The sequence below is a fragment of the Humulus lupulus genome, chromosome X, assembly GCF_963169125.1.
Source record: "Humulus lupulus chromosome X, drHumLupu1.1, whole genome shotgun sequence".
NCBI lineage: Eukaryota > Viridiplantae > Streptophyta > Magnoliopsida > Rosales > Cannabaceae > Humulus > Humulus lupulus.
In genome coordinates, this window is record NC_084802.1 from 256,850,540 (window position 1) to 256,867,912 (window position 17,373).

Genomic DNA, 17,373 nt, shown 5'->3' on the forward strand with positions numbered 1-17,373 from the left:
ACGGGCATCCTCTCTCAGCATATATGTGGCACAGGCCACTCTGTCATGTCCTTCTACCTTCATAAAATCCAGAATAGTAGTAATCATGGTCATCCACTGTTCGCCCTTCAGTGGATCAGGTCCTCCCTCAAAGATTGGGGCTACTGCTTCCTGAACCGCTCATACAACGACTCCCACCTGTTACCAACCTCCACTGGTTGTACAACTGGTACCACTACAAGTTGCACAATAGGGGAAGCACTCCCTGATGGAGTCTGCTGTCGCAGAATTCGGATCTGCTCATCCTAGCTCTGTAGTCGTGCTTGCATATCTATAACGACCAAAATTTGCTAATAAGGCTTAGGGCCTTGATTAGTGTGCCTGGAGGGCAATAAGAGAATTATTGTTATAATATGTGAATTTATGTGAATATGTGATAGAGATGCATGTATAGTTGAATTAAATATGCATGTGGGCCCCGTTTGGATATTAGGGGCATGTTTGTGATTTTAGCCCGTTGAGGGCATAAATGTGATAATGTGATAATGTGATATATCTGTGTAGCACGATCCGAGACAGTCCTAGGGAGCCGTTAGTCAGAAAGTCACAATGGGTTTGAGGATCTGACTCGGGGCGAGTCGAGGGGTATGCTGGGAATGAGATATTTTATGGGGTTTTAGGGTTTTGGAAATAAATAATTGGAGATATATTTAAGGTTAGAATGTCTAGGAGAGAATATTAGGAGAATTTATCATTTTGACCTCGGGGACGTTTTGGTACCCCGAACCTTGAGGTAACCACATAGACTTAAGTTAAATAAAACAAAAAATAGGAAACTCCCAAACTTCTCTAAACTGACTCTATCTCTTCCTTCACCTCTCTTTGGAAGACTTTCTCTCCATTTGAAGCTTGGGGTAAACTCTTGGTGAATCAAGCTAAAAGACTAAGAAGTGGAGCTAGGATTTTGGGGAGATTAAACCTTGGAATCTAGAGGATTAGCTCCGAACTTAATTGAGCAAAGGTAAGTTTCTTAATATGTTTAGTTATGCTAATTTGCTGCTGGTTTTAGGTTGAATATTAGAGTTTTGCATGTTGGAGGGATGAAGAATTCAACTTTGATTTTTATAAGTGTTTTGGCTTGAGTTTCTGTTGAGTTTTGTTGTGGAATCAATAGTATAGTCTTTGTGATAATTAGTTTGGAATGTTGGCTTCATTCTGGGGATAATTGGACTGGTTTTTTTGGTGAAAATGGTAATTTTTTCTGGGCTCGAGGGGTCGTGCCGCAGCGCTGTTCTTGCTGAGCTGCGGTCCCTTAGAACTTGGGGTGCCTTGAAATGAAGGCGCACCGCGGTGCCCTTTAGGAAGGGCAGCGGCGTGTGTGGGTTATTTTGAGGCAAGGCCATAGGTTGAGCTGGGGGTCGCGGCATGAGTTCCTAGGGCCGCGACGCTTAGGGTACTTTTGGGTTTTTAAGAGGTTTTAGGCTCGGGAATTGACTAGTTAAGGCTCAGGATGGATTTTATCACCCGGATTGATAAAGTTCAAGATTCTGGAGACTAGAATTATGACTCAAAACCATTTAATGGATTAGAACTTGATGAATGAATATTGTTAATGCGTTGTGATTAGGGCATCGGTGAGGCTCAGACTAGGGAATTGTGCTCGGGATATCGATGCTCAGAAAGCTCGGGACACAGGTAAGAAAACTACTGTTCCCATAGAGCTTGTGTTGCAGGGCTCGGCCCTATGTGATTGTGTTACAGGGCTCGACCCTATATGATTGTGTTATGGGGCATGGCCCTTTGACTGGATTTATGTGTGTTTTAATAACTGTTTAGTATATAATGTGTATGTATTAATGATGGAACGGCGAAGGCCAAGAACGGCAAGGGACCGGGAGCAGCGTTTAGCATGCGGAGTGCGAGGTGCCAGGGTGAGACCCGAAGGGATACCTGGGATATCCTTACAGTTTAGACCGCAAACCCAGGGCCTGGTAAAGTGCCTGGGACGGCATGGCCGTACTTGTAAGACCTGGTGTTGGCTTGATTTTATCTTTAGTGTTTGATATGCGTTTATCTTCGGTTTGTGAGAGTTTTCTTGCAGGGCTTCGGCTCACGGGTGCTCTGTGGTGCAGGTAAAGGCAAAGGGAGGGTTGATTAACCTTGAGTATGGAGAGCGGCGCATACATGTCCAGTCTGTCTGGCTCCCACAGCCAGGGGTGTTTTTGGGAGATGTTTGTACAAAACATGAATTTTGTCGTTTAGCCGACTTTGGTTATAGTTTGAGTTGTAAATACTTCTAAACAATGTTTTGGGATCCCAAATGTTAAATGTTTTATAACTTTTCAATAAAAGGTTTATTCTCAAATTTAAGACTCTGATTATGATTTAATTACACTTTTGTCCTAAAACGTTGATTAGCGAGTTAGTTGCACATTTTGAACTCACATAGTATCGGCTCTATTGTAGTAGGGTGTTACATTGAGAATCTGACTCGGGGTGAGTCGAGGGGTATACTGGGTGTGGCATATTTTATGGGGTTACTGAGTTATGGAAATAAATATTCGGAGATATATATGAGGTTAGAATGTCTAGGAGGGAATATTGGGAAAATTTACCATTTTGCCCTCGGGGACGTTTTTGGTACCCCGAGCCTTGAGATAACCACATAGATTTAAGTTAAATAAAACAAAATAAAGAAAACCCCTACTCTTCCTCTAAACCGACCCACTCCCTCTCATTTTCTCTGTTTTTCCCTATACTCTTGAATTCCTAGTAACATCTTGGAGAAAAACCAGTCAAGAACTAAGGAATTGGAGCTAAGCTTGGGAGACTCTAACCAGGAATCTAGGGCTTGGAGCTTAGGGAACTACATTGGGGATTCAATTCTGTATAAGGTAAGCTTCCTAATATGTTGAGTTATGTTGTTTGCAGCTGAATTCTATTGATATTAGGTGTTAGGACTTAGATATGCATGGTTTAGATTCTAGGACTGGTTTTCATTGCTTGATGGGTGTGGGAATTGGTTCTTGAGTTTATTGGTATGTCTAGGTTGCATGAGTATGAATTTTGGGCTTAATTATGAGGTTGGGGGTGATTTTGGTTGAGATATGTGGGGTTTTGCTCCAAGGGAAAAGCAAGGAAAATGTGTTTTCTGGGTTTGGAGTTGAGGGTCGCGACCCTAGGAGGGGCATGCCACGGCCCGTGTGCACGCGAGGCCTTGGGAGGCCATGGAACTCGAGGCACGCTGCGGCACTTGGCCAAGCATACCACGGCCTGTGTGTGCTTCAAGGAGGTGTCTAGCCTCTGTTTTGAGGCTAGCCGCAGCGCTTGTGGTGTGGGCCGCAGCTCTAGTTCAAGGTGCAGGGATTTTAGTGGGATTTGACTTGGGAACCTAATTGTTAGGGCTCGGGATGGATTTTATCACCCGGATTGATAGAATTCAAGATATTGGAGACAAGAATTATGACTCAAAGCCATTTAATGGATTAGAACTTGATGGATGAACATTGTTAATGTGTTGTGACTAGGGTTTCAGCAAGGCTCAGACTAGGGAACTGTGCTCGGGACATTGGTGCCTAGAAAACTCGGGACACAGGTAAGAAAACTACTGTTCCCATAGAGCTTGTGTTGCAGGGCTTGGCCCCATATGATTGTGCTGCAGGGCTCGACCCTATATTATTGTGTTGCGGGGCATGGCTCTTTGATTAGATTTATGTGTGTTTTAATATCTGTTTAGTATATAACGTGTATGTATTAATAATGGAACGGCGATGGCCGGGAACGGCGAAGGCTGGGAACGATGAAGGCTAAGAACGGCAAAGGGTCGGGAGCAGCGTTTAGCACGTAGAGTGCGAGTTGCCAAGGCGAGACCCCAAGGGATACCTGGGTTATCCTTACGTTTTAGACCGCAAACCCAGGGCCTGGTAAAGCGCTTGGGACGGCATGGCCGTACTTTTATGACCTGGTGTTGGCTTGATTTTATCTTAAGTGTTCGATATGCGTTCATCATTTGTTTGTGAGAGTTTTCTTGCTGGGCTTCGGCTCACGGGTGCTCTATGGTGCAGGTAAAGGCAAAGGGAGGGTCAATCAACCTTGAGTATGGCGAGCGAGATGAGCGGCGCATACATGTCTGGTCTGTCTAGCTGGCATAGCCAGGGGTGTTTTGAGAAATGTTTGTACAAAACCTGAATTTTTTCGTTTAGTCGACTTTGGTTCTATTTTGAGTTGTAGATACTTCTAAACAATGTTTTTTTTTTGGGATCCCAAATGTTAAATGTTTTATAACTTTTCAATAAAAGGTTTATTCCCAAGTTTATGACTCTGATTATGATTTAATTACACTATTGTCCTAAATCCTCGATTAGCGAGTTAGATGCACATTTTAAACTCACCTAGTAACGACTCTAAGGTAGTACGGCGTTACAATATTTTCCATAAGTTGCTGCCAGTTCTCAAGGACTGGCGGAAGGGTCTGGCCCTAGTCATCATCCCTTGCCTCAAAACTACTACCTGTAAGTCGTATAGATTGTCTAGGACGCATAGCTGTGACGCCCCACGTCACTATGGCTACTTTCTGGAATGACGACTGGCCCCACAAACCAACACGAGTCTTTTCAGCATGCTTTTTCCTCACTCACATGCTTCGTAGGAAAACGTCCCAAGAGGTCACCCATCCCTTGATTACCCCAGGTCAAGCACGCTTAACTTTGGAGTCCTCAAGTGATGGGCTACCGAAAAGAAGATGTATCTTGTTGATATAGGTAGTACCCATCTATCCATTTGAGCCCTCTTCAACTATGTAGTCCCATACCTACACAGTCTTAGAATCATCACACTTGACCTTCCCCAGGCAGTGTGGGATTGCACAGCTTACCCGGTCTTTCCCCTTACGGATCACGGGATTCTGACTATCACAATAGCTATCCAAGTTAATCTGCAATAACCGTCTCGGCAGTCAGGCTACGATGACAAGGTAATAATCCTTCCATGATCCACCATTGGAACATAAACATTCACAAACAATCAAGATATAATAATTTGTTCAAATATTCATTCACATACACAACAATGCTAATAAGCACGCCTCAATATCACCACACAGCAATCAAGGGCGAGGCCCTATTAGTATCTCATGCTCCATATTAATCAAACAAATATCAGCATTCATATTCCATTCTAATCAATTAAGCATATAAACACGTATGCACAATTACCAAACCCTGAGTCGAGCTTGACTTTAACGGGGAATGTACATGTCCAGCCAGTCTTCAGGAATCCTAAAACCTAGGAGACTTTGATACCAAGTTGTAACACCCTGTATGGCTAAGACCATTACACTGTGTATTTATAAAAGTGCAAGACTTGCTAATCAAGTCATTTAGTTAAAAACGTGTTACTGAAACTATAATTGAACTAGGGTTAAAATATTTTGGTCACAAAAGTTGCATTTCATATATTTATACTTTTTAGTACATGGGATCCCAAAAGAAATACCGTTTAAAAGAAAATTTACAAAATTTCAGGTTGTAGGTACAGCTACCAGCCATTCTATGGGCAAAACAGACAATTAGGCTTTTCCGTCTTGTACCACTCCTCGGCCGTGGCGGTCGATCAGCTGACTATGTACATTCAGCCTCAAAGCTCTCCCACTCAAGACTGGTCCACTATACCCTTGCCTTTACCTGCACCACGTAGCATCCGTGAGCCAAGGCCCAGCAAGAAAACATAATAACACAGCATAATCATCAATCAAACAGTCAAATAATCCATACAGTATAATCATATACTCAATAATGCAAAATATCCACATAATCAGGCATTCAACATACCAAGCTTATCAATTAACATTAATAACCAATTCACATATAATAACCAGGGTCAACGTCCTTAGGTTGCACCCCCTATTTATCCCACTGACTCCGGCTCGCTTAAACCGAGCTTAGTGAATATCAAGTTGTCCTCAACTACCAGTGGCCGAGCCGTGCACTGTGCGAAAATATTGATTTCAGCACCCTTAGGTTGTTTATCACATGTCCCATGGCATAATACCATCTATGACAGCATACAGATTGAGGGAGCTCTTAGTCCCAACATAATCACATAATCGGGTGCAGTTTTCTTACCTTTGAATTCTGGTAGCTTTGATCAATGATGACAATTGTAACGACCCAAATTCGCTAATAAGGCTTAAGGGCCTTGATTAGTGTGCCAGGAGTGCAGGTTGGGATTTATGTGTGATTTTATGAATTAAATGCATGATTATGATTTAAAGCATGTTATTTGGCTATTTGTTTAACTGAGATGCATGACTATGTTTACTAGTATGCATGTAGGCCCGGATCGTGTTAGAAGGGCATAATTGTAATTTTGGCCATGTTGGGCATAACTGTATTGATATGTGATAACTGTATTCTGTGAATTGTACCACGTGGGTGTGGTTGTATTATTGTGATGCACGTGCCGAGACGGTTCTAGAGAGCTCGTTAACTCAAGAGTCACAACGGGATTTCTATACCCGGCTCGGGAGGAGCCTAGGGGTACCTCGGGAATTTTATGGTTAAGTTGAGATTTAGTGGGTAATGGTTATTGGAGATTTAGTAACCTGGGTAACCATTAGTTACTGCTGAGAGTAACAAGTTTTAGAAAGAAAATGGTAGAAATGAAATAGAAATGAAAAGACTTAAGTACCCTTGAGGTTTAGGTGGGAAAGGATAGGCAAGGAGGGGCAAAATGGTCATTTGGTTGGGAATTAGATAAATGGCAGCTGGTTTTATGGGGTACACGGTTTGGGGCTTAACCATTTTGGTCTTGATAGTGTTTGAAGAGAAGAGAAAAGAGAGGGAAAAGCTAGGGCATGAGGAAGAAGAAGAAGAAGAAGAGAAGGAGAAGTTGGAGACCTAGGAGATGAAGGAAGCTTAGGGATGGATTCTCCATATGAGGTAAGGAATTTTATACACATTTAAGGCTTGATTATGTTATGGGTTAAGAATTTGAGCATGGGTTAAGTTTGATGTTTGAGTTTTTATTTTTTTCTGAAATTGAAATCAAGGATGTGGATTTTGGGGATTTGATTGGGTGTTTAGATGTTTTGGTGATGTTTATGGGTTGTTGGATGGTTTATTTGGAGTCTTGAGTTGGTTTTGGTGCTTGGGTGTGAGTTTGGGTTGATTTGGTAAGGTTTTAGCTCGGAGAAAACGCAGGAGAAAACCCAGAATTCTGGGTCTGCGAAGGCGTGCCGCGACACAGGTTTTTCGTGCCGCGGCAAGGGAGCCTCTGACTGATGGGTGCCGCGGCACAAGGATGTGGTGCCGCGGCACAAGGCTAATTTCAGGGCATCATTTTTAGGCAATTTTAGGCCTTTGCTCCAGGGGTCGGGGGATGCCTCCGGGGTGTTGTTCTAAGGTTTTAGGGGTCCCGAGAGTGCGGGATTGGTCCCGGAAAGTGGTTTTGGGTTGATTAGTAATGAGGGATGTTTCTTGTGTGTTGTGACTAGGTTCTTTGAGAGGCTCGTGCTAGAGGACCGTGCTCGCGGGTTTAGTGCATCAGGAGGCTCGGAATGCAGGTAAGAAAACTATAACACCCGAGGTTAGGGCATGGCCCCAGATTGTATTATGTGCAAATGTTTAAACTTAAATGAATCATGATGTGTGTGAATGATTATTTCGAATGTACTATATGTGTGATTATGATGAAATGAGCGGCCGTGGGCCGAGTACGGCGTAGGCCGGGGCGGCCGTGGGCCGAGTACGGCGTAAGCCGGGGCGGCCGTGGGCCGAAAGTAACACCTAGCACATGGGATGCTATATTCAGGGTGGGACCCAAGGGATACATGAGTTATCCTCGCGGTGAGAACCGATACCCCAGGCTTCGGTAAGGCTCTGGGGCGGCTTGGCCGTGTTTGCTTAGTCTAATGATTGACTTGTTTATTGTGGATTATCTGTTATGATAAACTGTATACATTGCATATGTTATGTCCTGCATGAGTTTTCTTGCTGGGCTTCGGCTCACGGGTGCTCTGTGTTGCAGGTAAGGGCAATGACTGAGTCAACCAACCATGAGTACGGAGAGCGTGAAGCGACGTGTACATGTTTGGCCTGCCCGACTGCTTTGGTTGGGGGTTTATTCTAAAATGGCTGTAATAATCTATAATTTTATAATTTCTCAAACTGTAACCTTATTTCAAGATGTAATTAGTTTTCAAACCTTATTTTGGGATCCCAACTGTTTAATAATTGAAGTTTTGATGAAACGATGCATTTTCAAAGATTACAGCCTTAACTTTTAATTAGTCACACTTTTGTTTCAAAAACCTCGGTTAGCGAGTTCATTGCACACTGTTTTGTCTTAAAAACTCACTCAGTAACGGCTCTAAGGAAGTAGGGCGTTACAACTTGGTATCAGAGCGAGCCAAGGTTTATTGGTTCTGGAGATCGACCGAACATGTACGCTCGCTGTCAGTGACAAGCTCGACTCAGGGTTGGTTGGTATGAATGATTGACATGTTTGAATATATGTTTGAATGCCCTGTTTGCCTGCTTATTTATATGGAGCATAAGGAATGAGATGACATATGCATGAGATACTGATAGGGCCTGGCCCTTGACTGTTGCATGTTGAGATTAATGTGTGCTGAATAACATTATTATGCATGTGGATGAAAATTGGCATAATGGTTCGCATATTGAGCGTATGTGGTTAGTTTTCTGAATTAAATTCATATGTATATCATGGTGGACTTGACCTAGTATATGCTTGGGTGTGCATTATACCTGTGGATATTTGGACCTAGTGGTGGTTTGGTTCAGAGTAGGAACCCCAGAGTTCAGGTGTTGGGTCAGTTTTGACAGGTGGAATTGTGTTGTTGGTTCCTAGAAGGGTTTGGGGACCTGATATTGTGTTGAAAAGGGGGTTTTAGATATAAGTTGGAGTTGAAATCTCCAGTTACCCCTGAGTGTAGCAGCAGAGGGTCACTAGTGTGTGGGTAGCTGTGGAGTTGTTAGTTGAGACGGGATAGAAGAGCAGCAGATTTCTCTGGGGAAATAGCTGATTTCGATGTTTTAACAGTAAGGTGGCCAGTGTTGGTCTACTGTGAGGTATGGACAGATAAGGGTATTACATGAAAGGCTTAAAGGGTGTTAACCTCGGGTTTTGAGGAGAGTTCGAGTTGACAAGGAATTTATCAATAGATGAGCAGAGTTAATTCCACCCTTGGTTAAGAGGATGAGAGATCCTGATTAGAGGGTTGTGTTAAACATTGAGGCAGGGAGATGCCTGGATTTGGTACTCGGGCGGAGGTACTGGCTTAATGGGTTGGAAAGAACCTAGTTGATGAATGGTTAGAAGAGATTTTAAAGACATGATTAGAACCGTGGAGACGGGCAAATGTGTGAGTCTGGTTTGGACTGTTAGGGGTAACAACAGCGTAGATCAATGGGTTTGGTGATTTGGATAGTTCATTTCGGAAATTTATACAGATGGATGTATCTGGGATTGGTGGCGACCCATTTAAGGGCATGAGATCTGAAATAGCCTAAGGCATTTGGGCTGCTTTGAGGAAAGAGTTTTTGTCTGCATGTGGATGGCGGAGAGGGCCATATTGTTTGAGGAACTGATGGTTGATGTATAGATCATGAGTGCTAGAGCCGCAAGGGCGGTGCTTCCTTTGATGGAATTAGTGAAGATAGATTCGTGATAATCAAGTTGAAAGAACCCCGGATAATGTTGTGGCTTTTGGATTGCCAAGAAAAAGGGGAAAAGTCTGACTGATAAGACGGTACTTTTGTTGATAGAACGCAGCGAGGTCGGATTCTCGATTGTTGAGATAGAAGGACCCCAGACAGTGCTTGGGCACCTAATTTGAGATTTGAAAGAAGCCTGATTGAAAAGGTAGATATCGAGATGGCGACAGGAACCAGGAGGTTAATTGGTATGCATATGAGGAAGAGGATGCCACCTGAGAGGAGGTCAGGTGAGGGCATGACTTCTACGTAGAATGACTCGAGATGTTGGGATGGATTTCCCATGGTGAGGGAACAGAGAACCAGAGTGCAGCGATACATTCAAAGTTCGAGGCCGAGTCCTCAAGGGTGAGTATGTATCTGACGAACTTATGCTTTGGTCATGTAGCGAACTGGAAGGATTCGGTGTTGCGAATGCTCCGAGAGGGTGATGGACATAGAGAGGGTGCCTCTATGGTGCCATTCGAGAGGCTGAGGACAGTGATACTTATTGAGAAGGAATTAGAAATTCTGGCAGATGGATTGTTGAGGATGTCATCTGGAGTACGTAAAGGAGACGGAGCTGATCAGTGGGAAAATTATGTGGGTATGCAAAGGAAGATTTAGGGAATACTTCAAGGTCAGACTACGGATAGGATTGTTATAGGGAATGTTGTAAAAGACGATTTTGGACGACAGAAAGTCTATCGAAGCAATTGAAGGAATCTGAGCCTGGTGTAGCCAGTGTGTTATACTGCGGGGATTGTTGGCATCGTCGGGTTTGAACGAAAAGTACAATGTTGGGTACCAGTGGGGACGATGTCTCCAAGAGTTGATCTACGACCTGGTTATTGCCAGTTGGAAACCAAGGATAGAGACATTTCGGAAAATTTTCTATTCTGCACCGGGTTGGGAGTGAGGAGTTGGTAACAAAGATTCTAGAATGGTGCAAGCTACAGCAGCACAGGTAAGTTCTTTAGGCTGAGAATGCGTGAACGGTATGGGTAAGTCCCTTCAAGCTCACGAGCAGTACATGTGGATTACTCCCAGACGGAAATGGTGAGCAATGATTATGCGAAAGACGTTTGTACCCAGAAGGCAGAGTCTCAGGTAAGGTTCTACGGATTGTTGGTTGAGCGTCGTCAGGAGTACTAAGATTAGAGCTACAAGGAGGAAGGACAGGTAAGAGAAGAATTGATCTGAAGCCGCAAAGAAGCTAATGAAGAACGTTCGAAGAATTGAAGGCATAACAAGACTGGTAAGCGCGTCATCTACTGCACGAGCATCTCCGGGAGACAACTACATCAGAGACGAGGGGAACAGTAAACTCGAGGTTAGACGGACTGAGTGGTATCAAATCAGAAAGAAATTCAGAAGACAAGGTGTGATTGTTTAGTATCTGCTAATGCGGGAGTATGCGTGTGATTTGGTTAAGTAAAGAGTGATTTCATAAAGGACTTGATCCATGGTAGGGTTATGGAAATGTGGGAGTGCATCACGGATTGTGCACGCCCAGGCGCAGTTGGCGCGAGGGTGGATCGAACCTTGCGGGAGGCGACAGAATGGATCATGGTTGATACACTTGGAACGTTAAGTCGACTGTTGTGTATGGCATAAGGTACTTGAGTTTTGGGTATTAGTAAGAAGGTTAACGTTGAGGCCCAGTTGTGGTGAAAAGTAACAGACTGATGATCAGTGTTTGAGTTCTCGATTGGACGAGGGGAAATTTAATTGGAGGCGGAACTCCTAGTGGTAAGGCGCGTGTCAGTCGGGGAATAGCGCCATAGACGGTATTGGGGTGGTCAAAGCAACGACTGAGATTGGCATGATGTTAATAGGTAAGGGTTAGCTGGTGAGCGTCACTGAGCTATGGAATCCGAAGTGTTGACTTGAGTTGAAACAGGGAAGGACCCTGTCATGGTGGTACAGTAGGATACCAGGATCGAGTGAAGGATCCAGGTAGGATATGGTTTTGAATGAGGATTCTGAATGGACATCATTCTACCTCCTAGGGTACGTTGCACCGGGAGGGTTGAGCGGGTGACAGAGTTTAGGTGATGTGGTAGTGTATCATGGGAATAGACCACATTAGACCTTAAGTAAGGTATTTGGACATGAAAAGTTTAACTCGGTTGTTTGAGTTAATGTTGGTTGGGTCGAGTGAACTGGCTTCAGGACGGAGCGTCGATGATATCGAATTGAGACCCTTTAGCAGTTTAAATTTTGGAATGGACTTAGAGAACGAAAAGAACAGAGTGGGAACCTGGAATTATCAATTGATTGCAAGTGGAATAGCAGCCTGAAAGTTATCAGACATCTTAAAGAATTGAGCGCTAAGTAGGCGGATACTGGAGGTATTAAGGGAAGCGTAATCCCTGATGAGTTAGTCGTGGTAGCAGTTGCTGGTGTCTGGTTAATGAAACACGACATAGGACATGGTAAGAGGTAAAGGTTAGTGAATACTACGTTTTGGCATTGGTTCAGAGTGAAAGCCAGACAAGTGGTTGGAATTGTTAAGGCAAGAGTGTCTGCCTATTTGAAAGGATAAAGAGCTTGTGAATGGTTAAATTATGAGGAAATAAAGCTCTGGAAGGAAAGAGTTGCATCTCTGCGTAATAACAGACGAGGATCTGTGAGGCGTTCAAAGAAAGAAGGGAGAGTTCTGACCCTTGATTCAACATAAAATTTCGAAGTTGTACTAGGTGTTAGGCCAGCGGGGCCTACAAGCTGATCCCACCTAGTAGAGGTGATGACGTTTGAGTATCTATGGAATCAGGAATAAGACAATGAATTGGTCATTGTAATCTAGGCAGACCCTGGGCTTCGGCAGGGTTGCGGTGTTAAAGAGGGGCTATCGAGAGTATGGCTATTAGACGAGATCTTGCGAGCCAAGATTGTTACTCCTGTAAGAGTGTTGTTGAAAAGTAAAGTAAAGGCGGTGGACCTTGGAAGTTATGGTCAGAACTACGGGTTTGTTGACTGATGTGTTTGGATAAATTTCGAGGACGAAATTTTTATGAGGAGGGGATAGTTGTAACGACCCAAATTCGCTAATAAGGCTTAAGGGCCTTGATTAGTGTGCCAGGAGTGCAGGTTGGGATTTATGTGTGATTTTATGAATTAAATGCATGATTATGATTTAAAGCATGTTATTTGGCTATTTGTTTAACTGAGATGCATGACTATGTTTACTAGTATGCATGTAGGCCCGGATCGTGTTAGAAGGGCATAATTGTAATTTTGGCCATGTTGGGCATAACTGTATTGATATGTGATAACTGTATTCTGTGAATTGTACCACGTGGGTGTGGTTGTATTATTGTGATGCACGTGCCGAGACGGTTCTAGAGAGCTCGTTAACTCAAGAGTCACAACGGGATTTCTATACCCGGCTCGGGAGGAGCCTAGGGGTACCTCGGGAATTTTATGGTTAAGTTGAGATTTAGTGGGTAATGGTTATTGGAGATTTAGTAACCTGGGTAACCATTAGTTACTGCTGAGAGTAACAAGTTTTAGAAAGAAAATGGTAGAAATGAAATAGAAATGAAAAGACTTAAGTACCCTTGAGGTTTAGGTGGGAAAGGATAGGCAAGGAGGGGCAAAATGGTCATTTGGTTGGGAATTAGATAAATGGCAGCTGGTTTTATGGGGTACACGGTTTGGGGCTTAACCATTTTGGTCTTGATAGTGTTTGAAGAGAAGAGAAAAGAGAGGGAAAAGCTAGGGCATGAGGAAGAAGAAGAAGAAGAAGAGAAGGAGAAGTTGGAGACCTAGGAGATGAAGGAAGCTTAGGGATGGATTCTCCATATGAGGTAAGGAATTTTATACACATTTAAGGCTTGATTATGTTATGGGTTAAGAATTTGAGCATGGGTTAAGTTTGATGTTTGAGTTTTTATTTTTTTCTGAAATTGAAATCAAGGATGTGGATTTTGGGGATTTGATTGGGTGTTTAGATGTTTTGGTGATGTTTATGGGTTGTTGGATGGTTTATTTGGAGTCTTGAGTTGGTTTTGGTGCTTGGGTGTGAGTTTGGGTTGATTTGGTAAGGTTTTAGCTCGGAGAAAACGCAGGAGAAAACCCAGAATTCTGGGTCTGCGAAGGCGTGCCGCGACACAGGTTTTTCGTGCCGCGGCAAGGGAGCCTCTGACTGATGGGTGCCGCGGCACAAGGATGTGGTGCCGCGGCACAAGGCTAATTTCAGGGCATCATTTTTAGGCAATTTTAGGCCTTTGCTCCAGGGGTCGGGGGATGCCTCCGGGGTGTTGTTCTAAGGTTTTAGGGGTCCCGAGAGTGCGGGATTGGTCCCGGAAAGTGGTTTTGGGTTGATTAGTAATGAGGGATGTTTCTTGTGTGTTGTGACTAGGTTCTTTGAGAGGCTCGTGCTAGAGGACCGTGCTCGCGGGTTTAGTGCATCAGGAGGCTCGGAATGCAGGTAAGAAAACTATAACACCCGAGGTTAGGGCATGGCCCCAGATTGTATTATGTGCAAATGTTTAAACTTAAATGAATCATGATGTGTGTGAATGATTATTTCGAATGTACTATATGTGTGATTATGATGAAATGAGCGGCCGTGGGCCGAGTACGGCGTAGGCCGGGGCGGCCGTGGGCCGAGTACGGCGTAAGCCGGGGCGGCCGTGGGCCGAAAGTAACACCTAGCACATGGGATGCTATATTCAGGGTGGGACCCAAGGGATACATGAGTTATCCTCGCGGTGAGAACCGATACCCCAGGCTTCGCTAAGGCTCTGGGGCGACTTGGCCGTGTTTGCTTAGTCTAATGATTGACTTGTTTATTGTGGATTATCTGTTATGATAAACTGTATACATTGCATATGTTATGTCCTGCATGAGTTTTCTTGCTGGGCTTCGGCTCACGGGTGCTCTGTGTTGCAGGTAAGGGCAATGACTGAGTCAACCAACCATGAGTACGGAGAGAGTGAAGCGACGTGTACATGTTTGGCCTGCCCGACTGCTTTGGTTGGGGGTTTATTCTAAAATGGCTGTAATAATCTATAATTTTATAATTTCTCAAACTGTAACCTTATTTCAAGATGTAATTAGTTTTCAAACCTTATTTTGGGATCCCAACTGTTTAATAATTGAAGTTTTGATGAAACGATGCATTTTCAAAGATTACAGCCTTAACTTTTAATTAGTCACACTTTTGTTTCAAAAACCTCGGTTAGCGAGTTCATTGCACACTGTTTTGTCTTAAAAACTCACTCAGTAACGGCTCTAAGGAAGTAGGGCGTTACAACAATCCTCAAGCATGATCCCTTCTGAGCCCTAGCATACACCTTGTCACGGTCATAAGTTAGAACCTTTACCAAACTTCAATCGCAAAACCTAACCTCGGGACCAATCCCAAGCCCTCGGGAAGCCGTAATTCCACCAAACAGGGTGGTGGGATCAAACCCCAAGCCCCCGGGCAAAAAACCTAAGAAATAATCCAAAAATCCCCTCTAAAGACAGGGTAGCGCTACAACGCCCACTTACAATCAGAACCAAACCGCCCAAACAGCCCAGGCCTAGCACTGTAGCGCCCAAAGACTAGCGCTACATTGCTAGTTATAGCACTCATCTTCCCAGATTTGTCTCCTTCGAACTTCCACAAACCAAAACCCACCAAAACTCTTCCAAACCACAACTATACTCCAAAATGAGCCTACCATGATCTATATATCACCCCACACAACCCAACCATATAGAACATATCCACATGCACCCCAAAACAAAGAAAAAACCATGTTTGAGCATGAAGCTTAAAAGCCCAATAAAAGAGATCTAGAACAGTCCAGAATTCAAGTGTTCAAGCTCATAATTTCTTACCTCAAGTGGGGAATTCGACCTTATGCTATCTTTAGTATCCTTCTAGCCCTAAGCTCATCAGCTCCTCAAGTTTATCTCCCTTAATTTTCATCAAAACCAAGTTTCAGAAATCCATGCCAATAAACCTCAGAAACTCAAGAACAACCTTAACACTTTACCTTAATTGGGTGCGTAACTTCTGTTATTCCTCAAGCTTTATCAAGAACCCAATTGCTAAGCTTTGACCTAGCCCTTCTCTGAACCACAGCACCAAAAGGCCCCAAGAAATGGAGAGGAAATCCTAAACCGAGAGAGAGAAAAGACTTCTATTTTTCCTTCTTTCCTTTTTCTTCTTCTTTTCTTTTCTTTAACCTCTAAGTCTTTCTACAACTTCCACTAAAGCCATAAAGCAGAGTAATACGTATCCTTGATTTTATACCAAATGACCAATTTGCCCTCCCATAAATGATTCTAAGGGCATTTTGGTCATTACTCCCAATTCTCGTTAATTCGTCGAATGTCTCTAATATTTATCGCTTACATCCCGAAACCTAACTAATCACCAATTATATTCCTCAATATCAAATAATCTCCAATATATTTTCTAAATTCCCCGAAATACCCCTAGACGAGTATAAATTCACACCATGACTTTTTCGCTAGACCGCTCACTAGGAAACCTTGAGTCTCAAGCTGAAGATATATCCACATAATAATGTGGTCTCAACAATTTATCACAGCTATTCATATTTATGCCCTCAACGGCCAAAATTACGAATATGCCCTTATAGTCATGCATCGCACATAGTCATGGATCATATTTATCCAATTAGTCATATAAGCATGCATTTAATCATTTAAATAACTCATAATCCAGTTATGCCCTCCCGGCGCACTAATCAAGACCCTTAAGCCTTATTAGTAATTTTGGGAAGATATCATTGTAAGAAATTATCATTATGATATTTATTTATTTTTGTGTGATATCCAAATTTAATAATTACTTTTCTTGATTATATTCTCAAGGTGGTCACAACATTCCTCAAACCTTCAAATGTGAGATTTTGAAAAAATCTTATCATATAATGAGGGATTTTAAAAGTGAACTCACTATCGAGTACATCAAACCTTTGTCTGAAATGGGTATGATGGAAGTACTCAAATTTCCCCCAAAGAAGTATAGCGATATAGTTGACGAAAGAGAACAGATAAAATTTGTATCTAGCCGTCTAAGTCCAGAGTTTCAAAAAATGCATCAAGAACAAAAAGCACTTGCATTACAAATGAAGTCAAGGCATCAAACATGTCGTAGAGGAATGGCTAATATAAGAAAAGAATTGGTAAGTATAATTGATAATAAATTTTAAGTAATGGCTTATATTATCGCAACATATAACTATAATTATCTTGTACATTGTAGAAAAAGGAACAAAATATTCAAAATCCAAGAGGTATCAAGTTTGGCTTATATCGCGTGAAAAAAATAAAGTTCTTGTGAAAGAGTTGGACAGACAGATTGCCAATAAGATAGTAAGTTTTCTACGGTTTTATAATTAACGTATTGATTTTATTTATACGAACTAATTTGACCAAACAATATCTTGAGTAGGAGGAGGTCAAAGAAAAATTGTGTCGTGGCGAAATTACAGCTCAGGGTGGAGATGACATCTTGACTCAAGCATTAGGGACACTGAAACACCCAAGTCGTGCTTGAGCTGGCAGGTATGATACTTTATAATAGTTGTTTTCTTTTAAGAAGTATTTAACTTGATTTCTTGATTGACTTGGTTGATTATTTTGTAGGTTCACTGTGACCGTGTCCAAAATGTTTTGAAAAAAACCAAAACAAAAATGACTGCAAAAG